This window comes from Chelonia mydas, chromosome 1 (genome assembly GCF_015237465.2).
Source record: "Chelonia mydas isolate rCheMyd1 chromosome 1, rCheMyd1.pri.v2, whole genome shotgun sequence".
Classification (NCBI taxonomy): Eukaryota; Metazoa; Chordata; order Testudines; family Cheloniidae; genus Chelonia; species Chelonia mydas.
In genome coordinates this window covers 162791423-162818339 of record NC_057849.1, presented here as the reverse complement: position 1 = coordinate 162818339, position 26917 = coordinate 162791423, and positions in this window count along the sequence as shown.

Here is a 26917-nt window from a genome sequence, read left to right as displayed (position 1 = left end):
AGAAGCAGGGCTTACGTCAAAAGTGGGTAGGAAAACAGCAGCGCAGAGTCAGTGTGACCTAACCTTGAGATAACGATGTTTTGAGAAGTGAAAGTGAGAAAATGCTGGATTAGACAGGACATAATATAAACAAAATGTAGATGTTTTCAATTAATGCATGCCACAAAAGAGTATAACTGCTTGTGTGATATTGCTTGTATTTCGGAGAAACTGAGGCAGAGATGCTCTCTGTCAGCTGTATTCTTCCCTTGCAATTGCTCGAATAAAGCTGTCTCTGATTTTGTTGCTTCCAACCTAAGAGTGAAGACTCTCTTTTCTCCACACCTTCCTCAAAGTGAATTTTGCAGCAGACTATGACCATTATGCCAGAGTGTTTCAACCATTTGCCACTAGAGATGAAATTTCAAATCTGAAAGGAGAATTTACTACTTACATGAACATGCCGAACCCTGACAATGTGAAACCAGAACAGTCATCAGGACACACTTCCCAACTTCAGCAAAGTGTATACCCCCGGGATCTATTGATGTAGAGTGCTTACTTTCAAAGTTGGACTACCTTCAAGACAGCAAGAGGCTCAACATAAATGAGGATAGGTTGAAGAAAATTATGCGAGTGTACGCAAACCAGGATTTCTGGAAAAACTACTAGCTGTGAGAGAGACAAAAAATACCTTTGTACGTAAAAAAAAGTTTCAATTATACTGCAGTAAAATGTGTATATTATACAAGATTTTTGTTTTTCTTTTTCCCCAATTTTTAAATTATTTTAACCTGATTGTTTTCTGGTTTTAATGTTTATAAAATAAACACTGAAAAAGTCCTGGAATTTATTTTTTTTTACAAATAAAAACAAAAACGTGGAACACTAAATATGTGCTAAGTATAGATGCCAAACAATTCGTTCCCGCTTGCATTTTGGTGTGACTCTGGGAGTACTTTTCCCAGACCTGAAGAAGAGCTTTGGGTGGATCAAAAGTTCATCTCTCTCACCAGCAGAAGCTGGTCCAGTAAAAGATATTCCCTCACCCACCTTGTCTCTCTAATATCCGTGGGACCAACTCAGCTACAATTACACTGAATTCAAGGACAAACAAGCCTTTTCATTTCAAACTGACCTGGGAGAACTGTGTAATTGCCCAATTACTATTAGTAGGTCTTTGGGGATGTGATGCAGGATATAATGATGCTGTTCACTCAGGAAGTACCTGGGGCCAAGGCAGGAGCAGGACTGGAACAAGAAGGCACAAGAGCTCTCACAGCCATGGGCAAATACTTTGAGCAGCTGCTGAACTGCTGTTGCTGCTGAGCTTAAAAGTGGGTCAGCTGACTCTTCCAACCAACCAGCTGGCATAGCGAATCAGGCAGCCTGTTACAGGCCAACTGCATTCATCAGGTTGCCTGGAGACTGGCTCTGCGGCAGGCCCTGATTCCTGACAGTACCTCACTCATTCCCATCTATGGACTCCGTCTATGGAGTGACCCATCTATGGACTCCACTAACTCAGGGAAATCCTTGTGCTGGGTTGGGCTATTGCGTGCTCTGGTGAACTCCAGATCCATGAAATAGCTCGAGACACCCAAGCTCACCAGTGCCCACCCTCCGTACTGTTTCATGCTTGTTTATGTTCTTTCTATATATTACAGTGTTCAAAATTAGGCACAATAGTCTGATTTCAGTCTGATAGTTCCCTACAATAGATTATACTAGAATTTGATTTTAGACATCAAGCTATTCCTATACTTTACAAAACATGAATTAGAAATCCATAGAGCTGTGATTATGTAGGCGAACTGATCAGCCATTATGTACTTCACAGTACATAGGGTCTTGAACATTCAAACCTGGTTTACTGAAGGAATAAACATAGGTTAGGAAAATGAGGTTATCCCCATGAGTTCTTTAAATATTATCTGGAAGAATATCAGATATAGACCAAAGGGACTTCACTTTAATGTCTCATTCAGAGAATGTATTCAATCTGTTTGAGCAAGATCCCTTTCTAAAAATAAAATATTTAAGCTGATAATAGAGGCATTAATCTGAAGAGTTGCTTATTCAGTTACCGAAATGCCCGTAAATCGTCAGCCTATTAAAAGCAAAATGTTTTATTTAACTCCAAAGTAGCCTTGCATAACCTTTACTCCCCAGCCTTGGTGAAAGAAAAACAGTATGCTTGTGAAATATGTTTTCCAAGAGCTTAAAGCAGTATGGGGTTGAAAAATATAACAGCTTAAACCTCAGGCTTTTCCACAAGTGTTGTGCTCTGGGCTACAATTAAACTTTTCAACTTTAGAAATAAACATTAAAAAATCCTTAGTTACTCAGACACAAGCTAGAATGTTTAGATGACATGAATCAATATTGGATATTATAATACACAAGGAAGAGTTTTGAAAACAATTTATGGTGCTTTTCAGTGAAGCAATCCAGAGAACTGGCAGAAGAATGATTTGGTAAAGTTTTTGGTGAAAGATAGAAGGTATGGGGATAACAGAGTTATTTTCTTCTCTCTGTTTTTAGGAAATAGATTTCTTAAGATTTTGAAGCTATTAAAACAGAGTTGTACATACTTCTTGTAATTATTTGGGTCAAATTTATATTAAGGCTACATTTATAAAGAGTTTACAAATGGTTAAAAATGAGTAATAGATGTTACAAGCATGATACAGATATAAATGGTATAGATCAGAGGTTCTCAAACTGTGGTCCGCGAGCTCCAGTCAGATGGTCTGCGGATAGTTCCCTCTAAGGTGCGCGCCTGGGTGGCTGCACATGAGACTGAAGGGCCACCCACCTAATTAGTAGAGCCGTGCAAGCGTGGCTCCTCTAATTAGGTGCCTGGACCCTGGAGAAGACACACATGTAAGTGCGTGGTGGCCTTGGGGGGGAATAGGGAGTAGATGGGAGGAGGCAGTGGGGTGAGAAGAGGGGGTGGGAATTTGAGATGTGCAGGGCTGCGGTGGCCAGAGAAAGAGCCGACTTTCCCCTGCCCCAGCTTGGGGGCTGCCGGGGAGAGACCCCCCCTCTTTCCCAGCCCCAACTTGGGGGCTGTGACGGTGGGGAGAGAGGGCACATCCATCGCATTAGAAAGGTAAGACTACTGATATTAAAATATGTGTTGTGTGCTTTTATTTGTACAGCAAAAAAAGTCTATTATTATTATTAAGTTTTCTTTATATAGTACTTTTATCCAAAGCACTTTACAAGAGTTAGCTAATGTACAAACAACATTTGGAAAGATCATTAAGTGGTCCGCCGAGCCCCTCAGCAATTTTCAAGTGGGCCGCAGAAAAAAGTTTGAGAACCACTGGTATAGATAGTTTAAAAGCACATCAGTGAAAACCATAGTTCTAAACAACCTGTTTACCTGTTGGATTCTATTGATTAGCCATTTATTAAGACACCTATTAATCATGAATCTATAAATGATTAATTAAGTTTTTCTCAATTATTTATAAATATACCTCAATATAAAGTGTGACCATTATTTGATCATGCAAACAAAAGAGTTTAACTTAAAAAGTTATGCACACTCCTGATTATTTTACAACCCTTCCAGTTGCTAATGCTAGCATTCAAAATCATAGGATAGTGTTTGTTTGTTTAATGCAGTAGAGTATTTTAAAATTGAACTTTTATACTGGGGAAATTTTTCAGACACATCAGATATAGAACATAAATTCCACAGACATGGTGCTCAGAATGATCAATCAGGAAGTGGAATTAGATTATGAAAGGAAAGACATCTTTATTCCAGGGCAAATATTATTTTTTGTTTAATGTTTGTGTGTGAAAGTAATTGCTACAGACCTGATTGAGCACCCCCCAGCTGGCCACTCACTGGCCTGCTTCTTCTGAACCCACACAGTGGGCCTGGGTGCTTTTAACTGCCTTTTAGTTTGGGTAAGCTTAAAACTCTGTCTTCGTCTTTGGCCTTTAGGCTCACTCGCAGGGTATAGATTGTCTGGTAACCCTTCTTGGAAGTGGGACCCTGTGGTCCAGCTGCCCTAGACCCTGAGACTAGAGCTGAACTTACCCGAGACTCCTGAGTAACTTAAGCACAACCTCCCAAGAGCTCCATCCTTATGGGCACTCTGATGTATAATTTACCCCTTCAGGGACATGGGATAATTGAAGCTAACTGACACAGACTTCGCAGAAGGATTTATAAAACAGTCATTCTTTACTTAGCCATTACAAGAAATATACAGATCTGTGCAAAATAAGAAACACCTACACACTGTTCCTTGTCTCAGTTTCCTCACGAGTCTTGAGTGCTCTTTCGGATTTGGTCAGAGTGCTCTAGGGAGTCCAGGAGCCTGCCACTTCCTGCTGAGAAATGGATGGGCCTCCCTTTGGACCCTATTATTGCTCCTCTTTATAATCCAGAGGCATTCCTGTTGTGTAATTTGAGACTTTCCTCTCTTTACTTTAAGCCTCTGGGGTGCTCCCAGGCAAATCATTAGTCCTCTTGAACCTCGCAAAGAAATATCGCACACACACTGGGCAACCTAGTCTTCTTATACCACCTAATACTGAACCTTTCATTACTCACCGTCTCCTTGTATTATTTATGAGGACTAGCCTCCTCAACTTTATCCCCCTTCCATCTTGGCAATATCTTATGTGTACATTAGGTATTAGCTGCGTACACTGCTTTTCTTCCTGCTGAGATTAGCATTTACATAAATTATTATAAAAGAGCTGCTGTCTATGTCTGATGAACAGCAGGGATTTTTCAAGTCTCGCTGTTAGGGCAGGCAGGGGATTCATATATTTTATTGGGAGAAAAGACTGACATATGCTGAGCGCATTGCACCCAGCCCTAATGAAATTATAAAGATGACTCTACAGAGAAAGATACCTAAGAAGAAAAATTCCTTACTCCCCGACTCCCCAAAATGGAAACCAATTGATCCTTCCCTATCCTGTAAATAAAGCAGCCTGTGTGTAGTTTAGAAGAGCTGTTTAGAGACATGCAATATACAGCTGACATCAACCACAGAAGAATGGATGAAGCTTAACTAAATTTAATTAAAGTTGTTCCCTTACTAAAAGGTTGGGAACCCAAACATTCTATTCATACCAGAGATTTTATTTCTGCCTCTGACTTCAGTTTGTTTCTTTTTAATGAAAAGAAAATGTTACCTTAAGATGATTTTTTTTTTTAAAGTGGGCTTTCAGAAGTCATCTTCTGCAGTCTATAGCACTGATTTTACAACAACAGCTGGGAAATGGCAAATGGTCTATAAATTATAGTATAAGTTATAGGCTATAACCACTGGTCAACTGAAAAAAATACAGGTGCCAGGTTTTTTGTAGACAGCTGGAGAGTTGAACAGCTGCAACAAGAGCTATGGAAAACAGACCACAACCTTGATCTTTGTCTACATATTTCTAAAGGTCATGGGCCCAGATCCTGGGCTGTGATTCTGGAAGCACTCAAGCTCAGACGGTCTCCTTGGAGCTAAGGCCTGGTTTACCAAGAAAGTATATAATAAACTAACTTGTGTGTATGTGTGACACTGCCTTCTTTGAAAGACGGTAGAGCTGACTCTATAAAACTGTTCTGTTTGCTTAGGAAGGTATTAGAACTATTCCTTTGGCTTACCATGAAGAAACTTTTTTTTTTGGGTACAAGTTCAAATCCTGTGATTTCCCCTGGAGAATGTTTGTAGGTGTAGAGCATGAGTATATGAAAAACTGTGGAATCCAAAGGATAATTGAAGTTTTCAGCTGAAGTTGTCTAGTCCTTTTTTGAAACATGGAAGCAAAAGATAGCTAGTATAGGAAGTTTTCAAGATGATTGGTTACTCCCTCCAAATTTACTAACCAGTGAGGAGGAAAGGACTGACCTCAATATTGAAAAATCATATAGTGCATAAAAGCTGGTTGAAAAACAGAATGAGATTTTAAGTAAACATTTTCAGGGACAATGTATCCTTTTTTCAAACAAAGTTTAAAATTCCAATAGAAATTTTTGTTGAAGTTTTGAATTTCAAACTTTTTTTAAAACCAGGTAGGACCAAATAGCACAACATTTTCCACAGAAAATATTGCCCCCTCCCACCTCTTTTTGTGGAAAATTAAGAATCTTCACCAAAAAAATTGTCAAAATTGCAAGTTTAGAATTTTTGACCAGCTCTGATTTGTAATTACATGCTATTTTTAGTACCACCCTTTTATTTCTAAAATATTAGCTGTAATACTGTCTCAATGCAAGATGTTATGAAAGGAGAACAGTATACAAAAGTAAAATAACTACTGAAGAGACAATGGATATAAGAAAATTAGAAACTGGCAGAAAATGAATTTTTTCATTCTTTCACTTCCACTCTAATGAAACCTGCCAGAAATTAAAGCCTTTGGGGGATGTTTCCAGACCACTTAACATAATAGCCACATTGTTTTTCATTTAGTAAAAGTTGGAGGAAAATCAGTGTAAGAGTCTTGTGTGGATTGATGGGCCCAAGTCCTCAAACATATTTAGGCATCTAACTCCCATTGATTTCAGATCCTTGAAGTCTAATTCAAATCATCATAAGATTCCAGTTCCTTCTTATTTTCTCACAGTCTTTAGATCATTAGATAGTTTGAGAGATTCACAAACTTTTCCAGTACTTAGACTTGCCAGGATTTCACAGTAGAACCAGGCTCCTCCCCTCATCTCGCTGACCTCACCTCGCTGACCCTGCTTGTAAAACACCTCGCCCATCTTCGTGCTGACCTTGAGTGTGATGCTGTCTGCTCATCACAACCTAGGTGGCATCAGAATTTAACCATGTAATATGACATGTGGTGATGTCAGTGCATTTATAGCCTTGCAAAAAAAGCTAAGAATGAAGACTATGTAAAAGTGAATTTAAAAAAAAAGAACGGTTTACTTCAGTTGCAATGAAAAGAACAAAATGCACGTGTATGGAGTCCATCATAGATGGGGAAAGCAGGAAGCTTTACAATAAAATGGGATTAAGATCATCAGTATTTAAAAAACAGCCCAAAGCAATGGCACACAGATATTTCCTAAGGCTATTTTTAAAAACCGTAGCAAGGTGTGCACTATGAATAGAGGAAGTTAAAGGCCCTTCCAGATTCTGTACACTGACTGTATCCCATTTGCTCTGCTCTGAATTAAGGCTTGGAGAGGAAATGAGAATTGTCCAAAGTCACATTGCAGGTCTGTGGCAGAGTGGAGAATAGTACCAAGATTTCCTGAGTCCTACTTTTGTGCCTTACCCATTGGGAATCACTGCCTTCCACCCCTCCTCTGCTCTGAAATAGCCAAAGTTGCTGACTTTCAGAACATGTAGCAAGCCTGGTCTAATTTCTTACTTGTTTGGGGAGGGTTGAAAGTATGGGTTGGATGGGGTTTTCAGTGGACAGTGGGGTGTTCTTTTCATATGTGATTGCCTGGTTGCATTAGTATTTTGTTATCTTGGTTCGGATTAGTTCAGGCTGGACTTGCTATTTTAATTATTCCGCATGGATTATGTCATTTTAAATAGGGTTGGTCAGAAATATTTTGCTGAACATGCTTTGACAAAAAATGGCCTTGAATTACTTCAGAAATTTTTCCGTCATTTGAAATTTTCCCAATTTTTCAGCAAAACAAAAACTTAAAAAACCCATTTAATCTTGAATCCAAAAGTGTCAATCCCTTAAAAAAAAAAAACCGAACATTTCAGTTTCTTTTTTCCTGCTTTTCTCGCCCTTCCCGCTCCGCCCCCCTCACTACCACCTTTCAGCAGAACAAAAGAGGGTAGGGGAGATAAAAAATGAAAACCAAACATATTTCATTTTTTAGCAATTGTTGAAAAAAAATTCGACAGAATTTCAAACATCCCCGCCCCGAAAATACTTATCAGTTTTCAATCAGCCACAGCATAAAGTAGTTAAAGCTCTGTGATAAGCAGTCTGCATAAACTGAAATAAATACAATTAAAATTAAGTGATGAGACTAAAATGTGGCATTCCATAAAGCTTTATTTTGTATTCTACATATCCCTTTGATACAGGGGGAAAATCCTTTATTAGTCTCCAAAATAATTCCTGCAACAGTTTTAAAATCCAAGCTGATGCACTAGGCACCCCAAACAATAGTTCCAGCATCCATACTTTGTTGTGGAGGTACTGGAGTAGGTATGTCATGAGCATATACGTCCCTTCTGTTGCTGTCCTGCAGGCTCTTTTCTTGATTCCAATCCCTTGCCAGCTCACAAGAGCAACATTCTTCTATGTGTTGGAATTTTGACACCTGAGTGGGTTCAACACTAGACAAAAACAGACCTGATCCTGCAGCAGTCCTTGAGCACACTCAAAAGTTTGTCCACCCTCAGCTTTCTAATCACCGCAGCCTTCACTCTCGAAGCCTGATAGATCTTTTCAGACCTAACCTACTGCTTGGTGGGGGCAGGGGGAATTTAAAGGAGGTCAGATTTTGCACCTATTAACCTTACTATTGTCTCTTTAATAGACATGTAACTTTGTGTGATGCAAAGGGGTTTGAATTTAAAATATTTCCCTTTGGGGCATTATCTTTTATTCTGTCTTCATGATACATTAATGAAATGTATACAAATAAGTGTAAGAGTCAGAATGCTGATTATAACCGTCTCCCTCTGCTTTCCCTGATCCTTGCTGAATGGTGTGCATGTACAGCTGGCCAGAATCCTGACTTGTCAATTACAGCAAAGAAAACTTTATCCTTTATGTACCCTGAAAAGGGGCCACACACGCACACAACAGATGGAGAATTTCGATTTATGGTCAAGTTACAAGAAAGAGCTTATGTCACTTTCTCTCTCCACCCTCATTGGAATAGAATAATGCAATAAAGAAACATTTTGTAAACAATTCACACGGTCAAAGGAGCTGCATATGAACAAACAGCTCAACAGGGCAAGTAAAACAACTGATTTTTTAAAGTCTAAATCACTTTCGATTGGTTTTCCTAAAGAAGATTCCAATTGTAGCTGTAATTGGATGGGTCAACGAAAAACAGACTGGACTTAATCTCATGCATCCTTCCCAAGCAAAAAATGGATAATATTTCAAAAATAGAGAAACTTTGTGAAATTAGAAATCTTTGGACTATCAGCCACTTAATGTTTTCCCTGAGCTATAAGGATCTTGAGAAGGCAACCATTAAAGCAATAGATCCTACTCTGATTGTAGGCAAATTTCATAACACTAAAGCAATTTACTCCAGAATTATTTCAGTAAATATCAGGCAAGCACTTACCATATACTACAAAGATTTTAGGATCAACAAAAGCATGCATAATACTATATAATGGCAGTAGGCCCAATTACTAGAATGGTCTGGCCTCATCTGGCCTCTTTTGGCAATAGGATATACCTAATACGGCATGTTAACACTAGGCTCCTTGGCAGCTCTTAAAAGATGTGATAATACAGCTGGCAGCCTGAAACTGGAACAGCTGGGAGAGGAATACATGGTTTCTTCATATTAAAACATTTGACATTTGATATCTAAAGGGAACAATGTTTGTTTAAAGCTAATAACTAACTCTCGAATCATGACAACTTGTAATGACAGCTTTTATTATGGTCTGCTTAATCCTTAAATTCAGCTTCGTCCTTTTGGACCATCTGCTGTTGATTTCTTTTTTAAATCATTTATGTACTTTTAGCATCATGCACTTCAGAAATTTTAGTCATACAAACATGGTGTCTTGGAGTTGTCTGCAAATGAGGCAGAACTAAAAACCACAGTTGAAGGAGATGATTCAGTAATAAAATGAGTAGGCTAGCGTATGAGTGGGCAGTCTGAGATTTTACCCAGGACCTTTTGTGCATGGATTTGTAGAGCACTGCCCCAAATTACATTTGATTGATGCTGGCATATGTGCAGATCTGGTTGGATGCATTTTCCCTCAAGCATTCAAGTATATAAGATGGGGAAAATACCACTTTTCCCCCCACTGAATGAATGTGCTCTATTTCCACTAATGTAATTATAAGTCTCTGTCTGCACAAACTTCTAATAAGCAGAAGTCAGTTTCCAAACAATGATTTTCCTGGAGCCTTAGGCAGTATCCAGGCAAGGAGTTGGTATATTTCTTGAAGGCAATAGAAATCTGTTTGTGTACATGTAGTGTTATTGTTTATGCCATGAGACTGTTGATGACTGATGTCACCCTCAGCTTTTGGTACATCTTCCAGACATGGTAGCAATACACGCTTGTGTCCATAACACATACCAAACAGTGTCACCAGGACTGGGAAAATAAAATGAGGGGGAAAAGCCAGTGAAAACAAGAAAATTTACCTCCATCTCTAAGGACTGCTTACAAAACACTATGTAGCGAATGAAAGATAGATGGGATGGAAATTACAATAAGCGGTGTGGTGCTTCTGGTGTGTGTTTGTAGGTTTCTTGTTGAGAAAGAAAAGATAATTTTGCAATGTGATAAGCTGTATTCTTCTGGGTAATGAGAACCTGAGGGTAAGAGAAGGAGCTATTTGAAACTGAATTTTAACACCGATGATCCTTAGGCCAGGTCAACTCTAAAAAGTTAGGTTGACCCAGCTACATCACTCAGGGGTATGAAAAATCCATACCCCTGAGCGACATAGTTAAGCCGACCTAACCCCATCTTAGACAATACTAGGTTGATAGAAGAATTCTTCCATCAAGCTAGCTACTGCCTCTCAGGGAGGTGGACTAACTATGCCAATGGGAGAACCCCTCCCATCCGTGTAGGTAATGTCTACACTGAAGCACTACAATAGCATAGGTGTTGGAACTAGGGGTACTGCCTTATCCCCAGCTTGAAGTGGTTTCTATTTTGTACAGGGTTTACAGTTTGGTCAATGCCTCAGCACCCCCACTATACAAATTGTTCCAGTGCACCACTATGCAGCTGTAGTGTTTCAAGTGTAGACAAGTCCTACGTTATTTTTGACACTCTTGTGTAGGAGTAGGAATCCCTGATGCAGTTGCCACATTCCAACTCAGGGATCGGCAACCTTTGGCACGTGGCCTATCAGGGAAATCCACTGGCAGGCCGGGCCAGTTTGTTTACCTGCAGCGTCCACAGGTTTGGCCAATTGCAGTTCCCACTGGCTGCAGTTTGCCGCTCCAGGCCAATGGGGGCTGCGGGAAGTGGCGTGGGCCAAGGGATGTGCTGGCCATCACTTCCTGCAGCCCCATTGGCCTCAGAACAGCAAACTGTGGCCAGTGGGAGCTGCGATCGGCTGAACCTGTGGACGCTGCAGGTAAACAAACCAGCCCAGGCCACCAACGGATTTCCCTGATGGGCCACATGCTAAAGGTTGCTGATCCCTGTTCCAACTGAAGTAATTAAATTCCCTGACCCTAAAAGGCAGGAGGATGGTCTTACGTTCGAGGCATAAGACTGAGGAAACTTGTGTACGGTTAATTGCTCTTTTACAGGCTACCTGTGTGGCCTTGAATAAGTCACCTTTTAGCAGCACTGCTGTTGGTGCACAGTGTAGCTGCTCTTGGTCGGCAAGAGAGCTCTCCCACCGACAAAGCGCTGTTCACACAGGTGCTTTTCATCAGTAAAACTTTTGTTGGTCAGGGTGTGTGTTTCTCACATCATGAACGATGAAAGTTTTACCAGTGGAAGTGCAGTGTAGACATAGCTTAATCTCTCTGTGCCTCAGCTTCCTCACCTGTAAAATGAGGGTGAAAACTTATTACAGTTGTAGTAACTCCCCTTTCAGGGATGGTGCAAAATTACATGGGCTCATGTTTGTATATCTGCTATGAGCCTCAGAAGGAAAGTGCTTCAGTACATGAGTGCAAAGTATTTTTTATAAAATTCCCTTTGCAGTTTGAAACAAATTTAGATCACTTCTCATCCAAAAAAGAACAATTAGTGCTTCAGAATGGCTATGTTTCTTCCCTAAAGTGCCCTATGTGTTCCTTCAGTACAGTGTAGAGACAAGGGACCATTTAGAGATGAGCCTAAATTAAAATCCATAAGAATACCTGATGGTTTGTTGGGGGTGGGGTTGGATTGGATGGTTCAGATTTCAAAAACTGCCCCCAAGACCCGCATGTGAATTTTGCGCCTGGTTCAAGCAACCACCTTGATCCAAATACTCTTGAATTGTAGGTTGTTCTATCTAGAGCTGCATTTTGCAGCATTTTTCATGGACTCATCTGGTAGTAGCTAGGGTTGCCATAGGCCCAGATTTTCCCCAGCATTGTCCCTTTTTTGGGATAGCCCTCCTGGGAAAACTGTAAGTCTTCTCGGGACATTAAAAGTCCCATTTTTTGTCAGCTGAGTCCCCTTTTGGGTTGCTGCTGGGTTGCTGCTTCCTCCTCCTTCTCAGCTGTTCTGCAGCTCCCCAGCAGGAGCTGTTAAGCAGCTCCTGCTGCTTCCTCCCTGACCAACAAGCTGCTGAGGGCCATGTAAAGAGCTCAAGGCAGCACATCCAGAGCACCCTGCTCCTCACCACGGTGGCAGCTATTCCTGGCCAGCAGGCCCCCCATTCCCTCTCCCAGGAGTCATCTCCTATTGCTCCCCACTCCAACCCCTGTGCTCCCTATCCCCAGCTCAGGGATGTCCTGGTTTTTTGTACCACAGGGAGAGCAACCCTCCTAGTAGTGCACTGTATGTTTCATCCTCTTTACATTCACTTCCACAACTGCCTTAATTTAATCCTCACTTCCTTTCATTAACTTCTCCATGGTCCTTTTCTTTCAGGTTGAAACTCACCCCCGTGCAGAGGGCCCACGGCACAAGTCCCGTGTTAGGTGCTTCTAGTGGCGTGGATGTCCTAGGAACCTCACCATCACGGATGGATGTTTATGTTAGGGCAGGACTTTTGATTTTTTCGCTACTCTCCATCTGTAGCAGGTAGATGTGGTCTGTGGTTAAGGAGCTAGTCTGGGGGATCAGAATTCAGTTCCTGGCTTTACTATAGACTGTGACTAAGCAAATGACTTGACCTCTTTCTCCCTCAGGGTCCCCATCTGTAACATGGGTTAATAAGCTTCCTATCCCAAATGACTGTTGTGAGGATAAATCCATTCATATCAGTACCCAGACAGACAGAATGTTCAGATATAAGGTTTATTGGGGAGCCAAACACTTGTGTCCACAGTAAAGGGATTTTAACCACTGTATGGCAAAATACCATCTTGATTGAACAATAAACATTCCTTAACTTCCCTTGGGAAAGTGCTTAAAGCTCCCAGGTAATGGGGAAGCTTTTGTTTTCTATGAATTAGCTACAGAGAAACAGCAGCTGAAATGTAGCTGTATTTCATATAACAAAAGATGGGGTGTTCTGGGCTTTTTTACCCTTTAATTGATTTCCATTGCATTACTCACATTGCGTGGTACATCTTGCAGCAGCCTGTCCATGAATGCCAAGTATAACAAATGAAAACAGATCTGTCTAGTGATCATGTGTTCATCTCTGATGATGAACTAAATATAACCAGGGAGAATAATTAGAGCTATGGGTGCACATCACACTACAGATTTCACAGCATTTCGCCAGATATTGAACAAAATGAATCAGAAAAAGTTCTTTAAATATGCTTCTGTGATGTGTAACCCAGACTGGCAGGTAATTCTAAATCTTTTTAGAAACAGACTTAAAGTAGGCCACTTATACTAGTCAGGAAAAATCAGTGTTTACATAAAAAGCCTTCAAGTAAATGCAGTAGAATAAAAAACCCTCTTTTCAACTGGGGGAGATTACACTGGGAAGTCTGCCAGGTTACCTACCAAATGCACTTCCATCTGCTATGAGAAGTTCCAAACCCACCTCAGCTTGATTACATCTGACCCACACCGGAATAGTTCAGCAAGGAAACTGAAGTACTGCACCCTGGAAGGCACTTAAATCAGCTAGTGCATGGTTTCCCCAGTAGCACTCAATCACAAGTAGACAGCAAACACATTATTCCTGTGCTAGTGTAAGCTTCTCCATTCAGAGCAAGCCAACACCTTTGCTATGGGAAATTGTCTACAGGCATGGCTAGGCATGCCTCAATATACTATTAAGAAATGCCATACTGAAAGAGAACAATTGTTCACCTAGTTCTGTGGCCCGTCTCCCATAGAAGCCAGTGCCAGCTACTTCTGAGTAAGGTATAATACCTTCAGAGTTATAATGTAGGTCAGGGTTCTCAACCTAGGGGTCATGAAAGCTATCAAGGAGTTGCAAACACCTTGCCCTTCACGTATTGCTAAATTGGAGAGGTCTGGGTGAGGGTGCTGGTATGAAGAAAGGGTCCCATTATGGAAAAGTTGAGAATCCCTGACTTAGGTAATCACCGTTAGTAACTGAGGATGTACAATATAACTATGTGCAAGGGTGCCATTTAGGGGGGACATGGGAGGGGCTAGAGCCCCCTCCCCTGAGTTTCATACCTGTGGTCTGCTCACAGCGCATGCCCTAGCCAGATAGGTGCTGGAACTAGAAGTGCTGGGGTGCTGCCACACCCCTTGGCTTGAAGTGGTTTCCATCGTAGAAAGTAGAACCTCAGTTATGAGCACCTCGGGAGTGGAGGGTGTTCATAACTCTGAAATGTTTGTGACTCTGAACAAAACGATAGAGTTGCTCTTTCAAAATTGTACAACTGAACATTGATTTACAGCTTTGAAACTTTACTATGAAGAAAAATGCTGCTTTCAATCATATTAATTTAAATGAAACAAGCACAGAAACAGTTTTCTTACCTTGCCAAATCTTTTTTTTGAACTTTCCCTTTATTTTTTAGGGGTTTACATTTAAAACTACTGTATTTGCTTTTTTGGGGGTCTCTGCTACTGCCTGATTGTGTACTTCCAGTTCTAAATGAGGTGTGTGGTTGACTGGTCAATTCATAATTCTGGTGTTTGTAACTGCGGTTCTACTGTACAGGGTTTACAGTTTGGTTCAATGGCTCTCAGCACTCCCACTATACAAACTGTTCCAGCGCCCCTGCCTAGCCCCAGATGGAGCTCTCAACTGCAACACAGCTTGAGTGTGATATGTGATGAATTCTGTGCTACTCCCAGCTTCTGCCTTTGGGGCAGGGTTTTTGTTTATAACTAGAGGCAGGGTGATTAAGATAACAAAAGGCTTGTCATTAAATTAAGGATTTTTAGATGACCCTGAAAGCATTGCCAGGCACTCCAGTTAAAAGATAGGAAACAAAGGGTAGGAATAAATGGTGAGACTGGAGAAAGGTAAAGAGCAGTGTTCCCCGGGGTCTGTACTGGGACCAGTGCTGTTCAACATATTCATAAATGATCTGGAAAAAGGGTAAATAATGAGGTGGCAAAATTTGCAGATGATTCAAAAGTACTCAAGATAATTGAGTCTAAAGCTGACTGCAAAGAGTTAGAAAGGGATCTCACAAAACTGGGCAACAAAATGGCAGATGAAATTCAGTGTTGATAAATGCAAAGCAATGCACATGGCAAATATAATCCCAACTATACATACAAAATGATGGGGGTCTAAATTAGCTGTTACCCATCAAGAAAGATTGGATAGTGCTCTCAAAACATCTGCTCAATGCACAGCGGCAGTTAAAGTGAACAGAATGTTGGGAATCATGAGGAAAGGGATTGATAATAAAACAGAAAATATCATATTGCCTCTATATAAATCCATGGCATGCCCACATTTTGAATACTGTGTGCAGATTTGGTCACCCTATCTCAAAAAAGATATATTGGAAAAGGTATAGAAAAGAGCAACAAAAATGATGAGGGGTATGGAATACCTTCCATATGAGAAGAGATTAAAGACTGGAACTTTTCACCTTGGAAAAGAGATGACTAAGGGGGGATATGATAGAAATCTATAAAATCATGATTGGTGTGGAAAAAAATTGAAGGAAGTGCTATTTACTCCTTCACACTACACAAGAACTAGGGGTCACCCAATGAAATTAATAGGCAGCAGTTTAAAAAACCCAGAAGAAAGTATTTTTTCAGTCAACCTGTGGAACTTTTTTCCAGGGGTTGTTGTGAAGGCCAACACTATAGCAGGGTTACAATAAGAACTAGATAAGTTCATGGAGGATAGGTCCATCAATGGCTATTAGCCAGGCTGGGCAGGGATGCAACACCGTGTTCTGCATGTCCCTTAGCCTCTATTTGCCAGAAGCTGGGAGTGGGCGACAGGATGACCTGTTCTGTTCATTCCCTCTGAACCACCTGGCATTGACCACTGCTGGAAGACAGGATAGGGGGCTAGATGGGCCTTTGGTCTGACCCAGTATGGCTGATGTTCTTATCTAGAACACAGATGTATCTGCCCCCTGCTATAACCCACTAGACCCAACTCCCCTCCCAGAGCAGAAATAGAACTCAGGAGTCCTGATGGGGTCTCTCTCTATCTGCAGAGTTAGTAACAAAGTAAGAATATACATTCAAGTTTTAAACCTAACCAGTGTCCCTTTAGTGACTTGCCACAAGGCATCAGAACATATTAGTATTAGAGCTGAGTGGATCTAATATTTAATTTTCTCTCTTTTATATAGGGAAAAGATATAGTGCTCCTGTCAGCTAATTGCTAAGTTATCTGCCAAAAAAAAATAGAGTTTTCAAGTGCCTAAGTAGCCCCTGGAATCATGGTTAAAGTTTCTCCCCCCACTAAAATCTGAAATGGTGCCCATGACTATGTGCAAGCAAGGCTGAAATCAAATGGCAGCCTCTTAGGGATCTTTACCTGAGAATTTAACTCAGTCCAGCCTCACCCAATGAAGCCTCGTTTATTAATTTGATTTTGTCAAATTCAGTTTATCATTAGTCACCTTTGGGCATTATTTTGCAAGCCAGTATCTTGTGGCAAGCACTGTAGATAATGCGCAGCCAGTGGAAATCTGAGTCCTCTTCTCCCTTCAGAGAGTTTGTCTCATCCTGATTTGTTTCTATGGCCTGGTCTTACTTCCTTTTGATTTGGTATGAGTCCAGGACTTGGCTTGTTCCTTGGATATGTTACATCCTTGCCTCTTGTGAAGCATTATGATGAACGTTGTCTCTGCTGGGAATAAGTTTCTAATCCTTTTCAAGTCAGGAAAAAATTCCTTTGTCTTTCTCTGTACTAATCCCTTCCACCCAACAATCTACACAGATAGATTGCCTCTTGGTACAACAGCATATCCTTTGACCTTTCCTTTCTTCTAATTGCTTGAACCTTGCCTCGGCTCCAGCACCTTCAGCTATGCTCTCTGATCTGCCCACATTCTAGATGTTAAAAAAAAAGCAAAGCATCTGAAATGGGCTGTTCAACCAGATATTTACCTCATCTTGCCTCCAAACCATCATCCACCTGCCTCCTCAAAACAACCTAACCACTTCTCAAGAAATGTGTGGGGTGAGGGGGAAGGTTTCCATCATTCCATAGGCAGGCTGTTAGAATCGTGGGAAAGCCTAGAAGGCCCATTTGTGTCTCAGGGCCCTGATATCTGCAAAGTAAAGATGTCAGCTAAGATTTTCAGAAGTTAGTGATTTTGAGTGCTTCCACTTTTGGGTACCCAACTTGAGATACCTTAAAGAGGCCCAGTGTTCAGAAAGTTGTACCCACGATGAAAATCATGTCCCTTAAAGTTGTCTCAAGTCAGGCAACCAAAAACTGAAGAATCCCAAATCACTAATCACTTTTGAAGACTGTGGCCATATTGGTTCACATGTCAGAAGCTCCCTGTATTCTAACTCTCTCTGTTCCGACTAGCTTATATCAAGAGCTGTGTCGTGGAGCAAGTACACCCCATCTTCCTTTGGGGCAGGGCAAAGGTGGTGTGCCCCTGTGGTTAAGTCCACCTGCATGCTCTTAGCCTCAAGGCAGTACAGCCCAATGTCCAGAGTCAATACAGTTGCCCTTGATGTCAGGGCAGTATGGCCCAATGGCCACAGTCAATATGGTCACCCTTGCCATCAGAGCAGCACAGCTTAATGGCTGGAGTCAATATAATCACCTTCTCACTCAGGCTGAGTGACGTGGGGCCCCAGTCAGTATGGCTGACCTCCTCAGCACAGTTGTGCGGCCTAGTAGCCCGAGCCAATACAATCACCCTCTCACTTGTGCAATATGGCCTAGTGGCCCAGTCAGTATTGCTGACCTTCTCAGCACAGTTATGCTGCCTAGTGGCCAGAGTAAATAAGGTTGCCCTCCTTAGCAGGGCTATGCAACCTAATGGTTATAGTAGGGGAAGTGGGCTACCACCTGGGCAGGGGACGGGAGGGAAGTGCAAACCAGGCCTTCCCACTCCACCAGGTCCCAGCTACTTCCTACCATATTCCCTGATGCTGCAGTCTGGGCATCTTTGGGGTCTCCAGGTTCCTCAGCCGGAAATGCTCCCAGCAGCTCCGACCTACCTTGGGTGTCCACAGATATCTGCCTGGGTCTCAATGCCTCTGGCTCCTGTGGTCTGCAGTTTTAGCTGCTCCTGGGCTGGAGCCTGCAAGGTGCATCCTTCCTCTCCAGCAGTCAACCTAGAATGAGCTGGGCTGCTCCCGTTTACACTGAAGCAGCAGCTGGAGCATGCCCAGCAGGGGCGAGGGGGCGTAGTTTCTGCTGTCAGGAGTGCTGGCTTAACCTCTTCATCTCCAGTGCGGGGCAAGTACACCCCGTCACAAGCTGTTAATATTCCTTGCCAGTCTTAGGAAGGAGAGGATGGTCTTGTGGCATGCAGGAGATCTGGGCTCAATTCTCAGTTCTACCAGGGACTTCATCTGTGATCCTGGACATCTTGCTGAATTTCTTTGTGCTTCAGTTGCCCAGCTATAAACTGAGCACAATACTTGAGAGGTATAGTGTGAGGTTCTCAGATAGTGTGGTGATGGGGGCTATCTAAATAGAAAGATCTGATTAAGGGCTGTCATTACTCCAGGTGTCTTACTTTTGTTGAACTGACTTTCTAGGACATCCAGTGTGGGTCCCTTCAAAGGCACTAGACTTACTGGCAGCATTTGATTATACTAACCCTTTACTGGTCTCTCAAATATCTTTTGCCTATTATTGGTGAATGTATTGATAAAGGGCTATGTAAGTTGGATACAGTCAGTGCTGTTTTGTACAACTCTGGAACAAGATAATTAAAGGATTACGAAACAGGGAGATGTATAGCATTGGTTCTCATGGCCAAAGGAAGGGGCATAACGTAGCTGGGGGGTTTTCAGGATAAAATATGGAAACACATTAAAGTATGCGTAGCTGTTTTGTCTACCTCATTCTCATTCTTGTGGGGAACTTCCACTGGTTTTTTTTTTTTTTTGGAAAATGTCAGGAAATATTGTGATGTTATTATTAATGCTTCCAGGACCTTTGTTCCTGGACCATTGCGTTTGATATTATACAAATACATAATACAAATACCATTAATATTTTATTTTACATTTAGTAACAGTTAGAACTTTATAGGGTAGCTTGCAAAGATCATACTACAAGTGCTATGGAGTATATCAATGAATCTTACCAGCATAGGGCCTAGTTGTTTATATATGTAATTAGTCCCAATGGGCATAAAGTTACACCCAAGTGTTTGGGCCATAGTGGCTATTAAGTATAGCATAGGCTTATATCACTACAGAATATAAAGGCTATGACTATCACTTCCTGACTTTGGAATGTATTTTTCTTCAAGCTGAGGGGATATTTTTTGGCAAAGAATTAGTCAATTTTTGCATTGATGGTATTTGCGTGGCTTCTAATATTCTCACCATAGGCAGACAAATTCAGCTTCCCCCCACTTTTCCCATTGTAATAGTGTCCCAGGAACAATATGAAGCCAAAGAATGAGGATATGCAAGGACAAGAATCACATAAATAGTTCTTCACTCTTTTCTATACTATACGAACTAACATTTGCCACTAAGTCTGCTACTTTTTGGCAAACATATCCTGAAAAAATATCAGTTTGTAACCTACAGTCAGACGTTCCTCTGCACTATATAACACAAGACCATAGATGGAGAGTTTTATATAGTTCATATCAATGTTGCAAAGAGCACTCGGATAAGACCAGTGCTATGAAATATCTCAGGGGCTTAAGCCTTCATCTCTTGGTTCCTAACCTGGATATTCACATTGGTGGCATTTATTTCAACAGCTTTGGAAATACGTTGCACTGTAGTTGAAAGCCTCCAATAAATGATAGATGCCTGACTTCCTGAAATGTCACCAGACAATATCGCAAACTAGCCATATTTTGCCATATTATTGTTAGAATAAGAATTACTCAAATATCAGCTGCTGGTAAAACCAAAACTGAGGTCCAGAGGAAGTCTAACAGGTTTCAGCCTTTCTGGAGCTTCCCCACCATAGTTATATTTTATGTTAAATTGTGGTAGTAACCAATGAAAACATTTCTCTGGAAACTGCTTTCTAAGACCGCCTAGGACTTCACAATTGTCAGTGTGCAGCACATTATAAATACGTCCAAATTCGTGCCAATAGCAACAAGAGAACTCAGGTCTTCAGAAATTAAAAGAAGAGACTGGAGCTAAAGCAGAATATCTGCAAGGGCCTCATACTGCAAAGCCAATGGAACACAGCTGAGTAGGTCTGTTTCCAGTGAGTAGAGGGCAGTGGCACACAAGCACATTAACTAGTTGTTCCTTATAATATCGCCTAACTCCAGTGTAGAGATTAGGGTAAAGCAGACCCACTAGAGAAAGAAGAATCCCTGGTGTCAATCACGATGGGAGCTCAGACTAGATATAATGGCAGCTGACTGCCCAACGTCTAACTCCCGGCAAACTTGGATCAGCAACATGGTAGCATGTAACAGAGTCACTAGCTAACTGGACCAGGTCCACAATCCCACTCTTAGCTGCACATGTGACATATGAGACTTATTGACAATGAACATGGGTGGCTAGTGTGCTTGTATTCTGGGTCTAACCTGTCTAGAGTGTATATGTTCTGGTTCTGGAGCTAGTTTTGTGTACAAAGCAGATAAGCTTTATAAGATATTTGTTCCTCTTCCTGGTGTGTTTATATGGGGGAAATCCTATGTCAGACTTAACAAAGGCCACTTATATGTTGTTGCACAGTAATTATTTCACTAACATATGTGAAACCTCTTCTTTTCTCACTCAGAAATATGCTTTGACACTTTATTAGTTAGATGCAAAGAACTGGAACCAGAGAAACAAAGGTGCACCTGTGGACTTGACCTGGCTTTTAGGGTGGTTCATTTTTCTTCCTGGCCATTTTAGAACTATTCCAAAATATTACTTGAACCATTCAGTTGAAAGTCTCAAGTGGCTATCGCAGCTTCTACTTCAATATGATGCCAATATTTTGTTGAGCCTAAAGCTTCAACCTTGTTGATACAATTTTGATGAAGTGGAGTAGCGGAATCCTCAGTGTCTGAGCTTACCAGCTGCATGGAATAAATGTGTATCATTAGATTCTATTTTAATTTTTATTAGCACAATCTGTGATGAAACTATGTCATATCAATGGCCAACTTGTTAACAGTGAGAGTTTCAGGGCATGACATTATTCACACAGAAGAGTTTTGCCGCTGACTTCACATGTAGGAGGTGTCCCACTCCAAAAAATGGATTTAATGGCATGTACTCCCTTTAGCACACGAGGGACAGGATTACAATGGAAACAATTGTGTTGTGCAGGCTCCTTTGCTATGCCTCAGATTATTCAGATGAAGTGACAGTGTTTTATCTGGCTGAGGTTGTGTACAGTCCCTGGGTTTTTAAATCTGTCCCGAGGAGGAACGGTCCTGGACAATGTCCCAGGAGTCTGTTTTTAAAACACAGCAGCTATCCTCATCTGTAGGATATTATGGTGAGGAGGGGATATAAGAACCTATATAGAATGCTCCCCTTCTTGCATCGGGAGAAGGTAACTTACAGCGTCCCTCCCCTGCAAATCTAAAAACCAGCATTGATACTCAACTCCTAGAAGTGAGGAGCTAAGGCTAAAAATCAAACCTTCATGACAGGGCAAAGTTCTTCTAACACAACAGGCCACTCCCAACCATTTGCTTTTCACTTGTTAACGTGTTGTGTTAAAAATCATGAGACAGTGCCAGGCCATTGTATACAGAGCTCCTCCCTCTCAACAGGCAGCCACGCGGGGTGGCTCCCAGCACTGCATTAGTCACAGTTCCCATGATGCTAAACCCTTTGGGGGTCACGGCAGCACAAACCCTTTGTGCAGCTGACACTGTACTGTGGGTTCAGGCTGATCAACAGAATGACGGATTTTACAGAGCTCCAAGCTGATGTGCTTTGAACTTCTCAAAATTGTTGATTGCAAATCAGGGTCACACAAAGGTCATCTGGCGCCCTAGATAGCTCATCCCTGCACTGGTGACTTCTTTCCTGCTCCAGACTCTAGAGACAGACAAGATTCAAAATTCAGTTGTCTGTTTTAATCAAATTCTACATGAATATGTGCTTCAAAGGGATGAGGGAGATGTGAAATGTCAGGGAACAAGGAAATATTTCGGGTCTTGTATGTTCACTGGAAGTAGAAACCAACGTTAACTAAACCTGAAGCAAATGTACATGGTAGTAAAGAATGTGTTTGCTAAGTGCATAGTGTTTATAAGTGGCTGAATACTATAAGGACTGATTAGTAGGGAGCAAATCCTAATGTGTACTTTGCTTTTTAATAGAATGAAAATGGAAGCTAGTTACTTGTGAAAGTTGCCAGATGACACCCACTGCAGACTTGCTTTTGCCCCCAGAACAAGTACAACACAGACTGCGGCAGGGGATGCATTCTCTGCCAAAGTACCTCAAATCTGATCTTCAGGGGCCCAGATTCTGGGGTGAGAGGTTAGGCTGGTTATCTTCAGTTACTGGCCTTTCTGCTAAGACTGCCAACCAGGGCACTAGTTGTGATGTGTGCCCCTGTCTATTAGGAAAAAGCTAACTCATTTCATAGAGCCCAGGCCTGGCAAGTGTTTCCTAAATTCTGTGCAACTCCAGTGCAGCAGACTGGAAATTCTGCATCAGCAGCAGATAAATTAAAAATGGGGCCGGGTGTTTGGAATTAAGTATGAAAATGATGAACACAATCAGAACATCATCCCGCGTCTTATTTAATGTAACTCATTTTGTGTGGCCCCTAAATGTTTCTGTTTCAATGTGCTGCAGAATTTTGTGTAGAAAATATATGTACAAGTTATCCGGGGGTGGGGGGGGTGGGGGGAGAAGCAGGAGGTTTGGGCAGCTGGGTAGGGGACAGCTGGGGCTTTTGCTATTTGGGGATGTGGGGGAGTATATCTAGGACAAGCATATAAAGTGAATGTTTCTGATGAAATGGTGAGCAGGAAAACAGTTGATAACGGTAACATTTAAATTGTCATCAGTAGCTTCAAAAGTTAACACTCCCATTGAGATGAATGGAACAGGCCACATCTCTCAGAGTTATTGTTAGGCTGTTTGAAGACTCAGGCAGACATCACTGTATAAGTCTGCATTTGGTTCACATTTGGAAGATCTTCACAGGCTGCCAAAAGGTTTTAAATGAAAACTGTTCATGTCAGGGAAACGTTCTTGCTTTTCAAGAAAACCCAGAAAATTGTGAAACAATACAAATGTTGGCAGGAAATTTTCATTTGCAAAGAAGTTTTCACTCAAAAGATTTTGACCCACTCCACTAAAAATGTAGGGCCAGCTCCTCAGCTCCTTTATTGATTTTGACAGAGCTATGCCAATTTACACCAGCTGAGGATCTGGCCCATAGCTTCTTACAAAGGGAAAGCTTTGATTTTGGTGCCCAATTCTGCAGCAAGGGGTAGATTCTGTGGCTAAATTCATGGTTTCTGGATTGTGGTGCACATAGGGGTCTGCATATAGACAACTGAACAGAAATGAAGCTCAAACACCAGCAACTTTCAGTCACCATGGACCCGCACCAAATTTGAGCCAGTGACCTAAAAGGTAAAGGCTCTCCTTACCAATCCTGAGCCCTCATTCGACTATCTGGGAATATCACCGCCTTCCAGTTGAAATCTAAATCCCAAATCTTTAATTTTGCCATCCCACAGTAACAAACAACACATTAGACTTTATAAGGTGCTCAAGCACCACAGAGATGAGCATGGTATAAATAACCTAGGTAGAGTATATCAATCAATAGCCACCCAGCCCAAATGATAAATTACGGCTCAGATATTCAAGTGAAACTAAAGGAGCTAGATGCCCGTATCCCACTGAAATTCAATGGCTGTTGGGCTCCTAACTTCCTTTTCAAAATCCCAGCCCAAAATATTAGTGAGCTCCCTATGGAGTGCTGGAGCCAGATCCTTAGTTGGTCTTTATCTGCACAGCTCCATTCAATGGAGTTGTCTTCAGTGGAGCGCTTCCAATTTACATCACCTAGAGAATCTGGCCCTTGGAGTTTTCACTTTATTTCACTTTTTTCACTTCATTTTAGGTCTCAATTTCCCACCCTCCAGCCTTTCCAATTTTCTTCTATAAGACAGCAAATGCATACATACAGCACTTTACCCTACAGCTAGGAAAATAGTTTCTGAGACCCAGTTATTCCAGCAGGGTCAGTGAAGTGGAGACTGCCCAGAGATGGAGAACTGTTGCTCTGCAGTCAACAACATTCCCAAGTGCAAAAGACTCCTGAAAAGATCTCACGTGAAGTAACCCCACTGTGGTATCATCAACAAAGGGCAACTTAACATCCAACCCCTCTTCACTATCACTCAGTTGGCATTTCCCACTGTTACCTGGACTATCAGGGACTAACTGACTATATCAACATATAGCTTTCAAAAACCGCCACGGAAATATTATTTTCCTATATAGCAAGATGTTTGGGGTAGTCAGAAGGCAGCCAGGAGCATGACTCAAGGGCCAGAGGAATGATATAAAGTGTTTTGTTCCATTCCCAACTGCATCTACACAGGGGTATTCTTCAGAGAATAATATGCTACCAATGATACCAATGTTACTGTATTCGTTTGAACTCAGATACCTGGTGGCCATTATTTATACGCAGTAAGTATATTCCATGGATTTTCTTCTAACCCTGCCACATCAAACTTTTAACTAGGTAATTGTCTGCAGTCACCGATCTTCTGTACAGCTCTACGCAAACAAATACAGGAATTCCTCACTTAACGTTGTAGTTATGTTCCTGAAAAATGCAACTTTAAGCGAAACGATGTTAAGTGAATCCAATTTCCCCATAAGAATTCATGTAAATGAGGGGGTTAGATTCCAGGGAAATTTATATATATACACACACACACAGTATGAGTTTTAAACAAACAATTTAATACTGGTACACAGTGATGATGATTGTGAAACTTGGTTGAGCTGGAGGAGTCAGAGGGTGGGATATTTCCCAGGGAATGCCTTACTGCTAAATGATGAACTTGCAGTTGGCTGAGCCCTCAAGGGTTAACTCTCACACTCTACAAGGCAGCAGGAAAGGAGGGAGGGCAGACAGAGACACATACCTTGTGTATGTGTGTGAGAGAGAGAGATGTGCATTTCCCCTTTAAGAACACTGCCTTGTTAATTAGATCAGCAAGCTGAGCCGCAGCTGCTGCCAGGGCAAGCTCCCTCTCTCCTATGCTCTGTCCCTGCTCCATGGAAGATGGGGTAAGTGGGGTGCAGGAGCAGGGGGGAGGGGGACACCCTGACATGAGTTTCCCTCTTCCTCCCCTCTTTCCCCTCCCCCCCCCCCCCCCCCCAGCAAGCAGGAGTCTCAGGGAGTAGCTCCAAGGCAGAGGGCAGGAGCAGCACAGGCAGTGGGGGGAGGGACAGCTGAACTGCCGCAATTGGTAGCCTGCTGGGTGGCTGCCGCACAGGGAACTTAGGGGAGCAGGGAGCTGCTAGGGGGGCTGCTGGTCCACCCTGGTTCCAAGCCCCCACCAGCTAGCTGCAACGGGCTGCTCTTCCTGCAAGCAGTGGATAAAGCGGCTGCCAAACATTATAAGGGAGCATTGCGCAACTTTAAATGAGCATGTTCCCTAATTGATCAGCAACGTAACAACAACAACGTTAACTGGACGACTTTAAGTGAGGAGTTCCTGTATGTACTCACTGGCAAGGGAGAAGTAATTGCTTTGAATAGGACAATGATTAGCTGCTTCAAAGACAGGTTCTTTGTTGTGTGACTAAAAGGTCAAGTCAACAAGTTCAAGCCGATCTGACTGTTCTAGTCAAGCCACAATACTTCCCTCTATTGTACCTATTACTTGCTAAATGAACCTATAATTATTTTAAACTGACGATTTTGAGCAGCAGTTGTACTCCAATACCTGTCACCTAAACGCTGCCCGTCTGATACTCAAATCTAACTCTCAGCCATAATACTTACTAACACCGGGGGAAGGCGATTGATCAGCATCACATTGTCTTATGTGAAATGGTGCGTGCTGCTGAGCACTGAGAACACCAATTGATGACAGAGAAAACAAGTTCTGACTCATCAGCAGATGCGCTTGAAAGCGTGAGACATGAAAATCTGTCTCAGAGTTTCTGAGATGGACTCCAATATCCTGGTGCTGGGTGGAGCAGAAATAGGTAAGAGAGGTAAATAACACAAGTTGGATAGAGCAGAGACTTTTCATAATCAATTCTGAGGGTGCTGGGTCTGGATGATTTTGAACTTCTTCCATGATGAATGAGCTAGAGGTCATGGCAGCTCTTAGCCCTGGGAAGGCCAATAAGGCCACAGCTTGCATGGGTGGCATGAAGGACACAGTTTAATAACTGGCACATAAATTTAAACCCCATCATCCTTTCTGATCAGGGCAGGAGGTATCTGGTGTGGTGGTGCACACCTTGCTAGTAAGAGATTCGGAGCTCAGACTGTCCACCTGCTGTGTCCCTGCAGCAGCAGCTGCTGCTGCTCCTCCCCAGACATCGTTACAGAATGAAAAAAAACATTCAAAGATGTTTTAAGCATGACACTACAAGGCAATGTTGTGATGCAGCATTAGTATGTTGGATGCTGTGTCAGG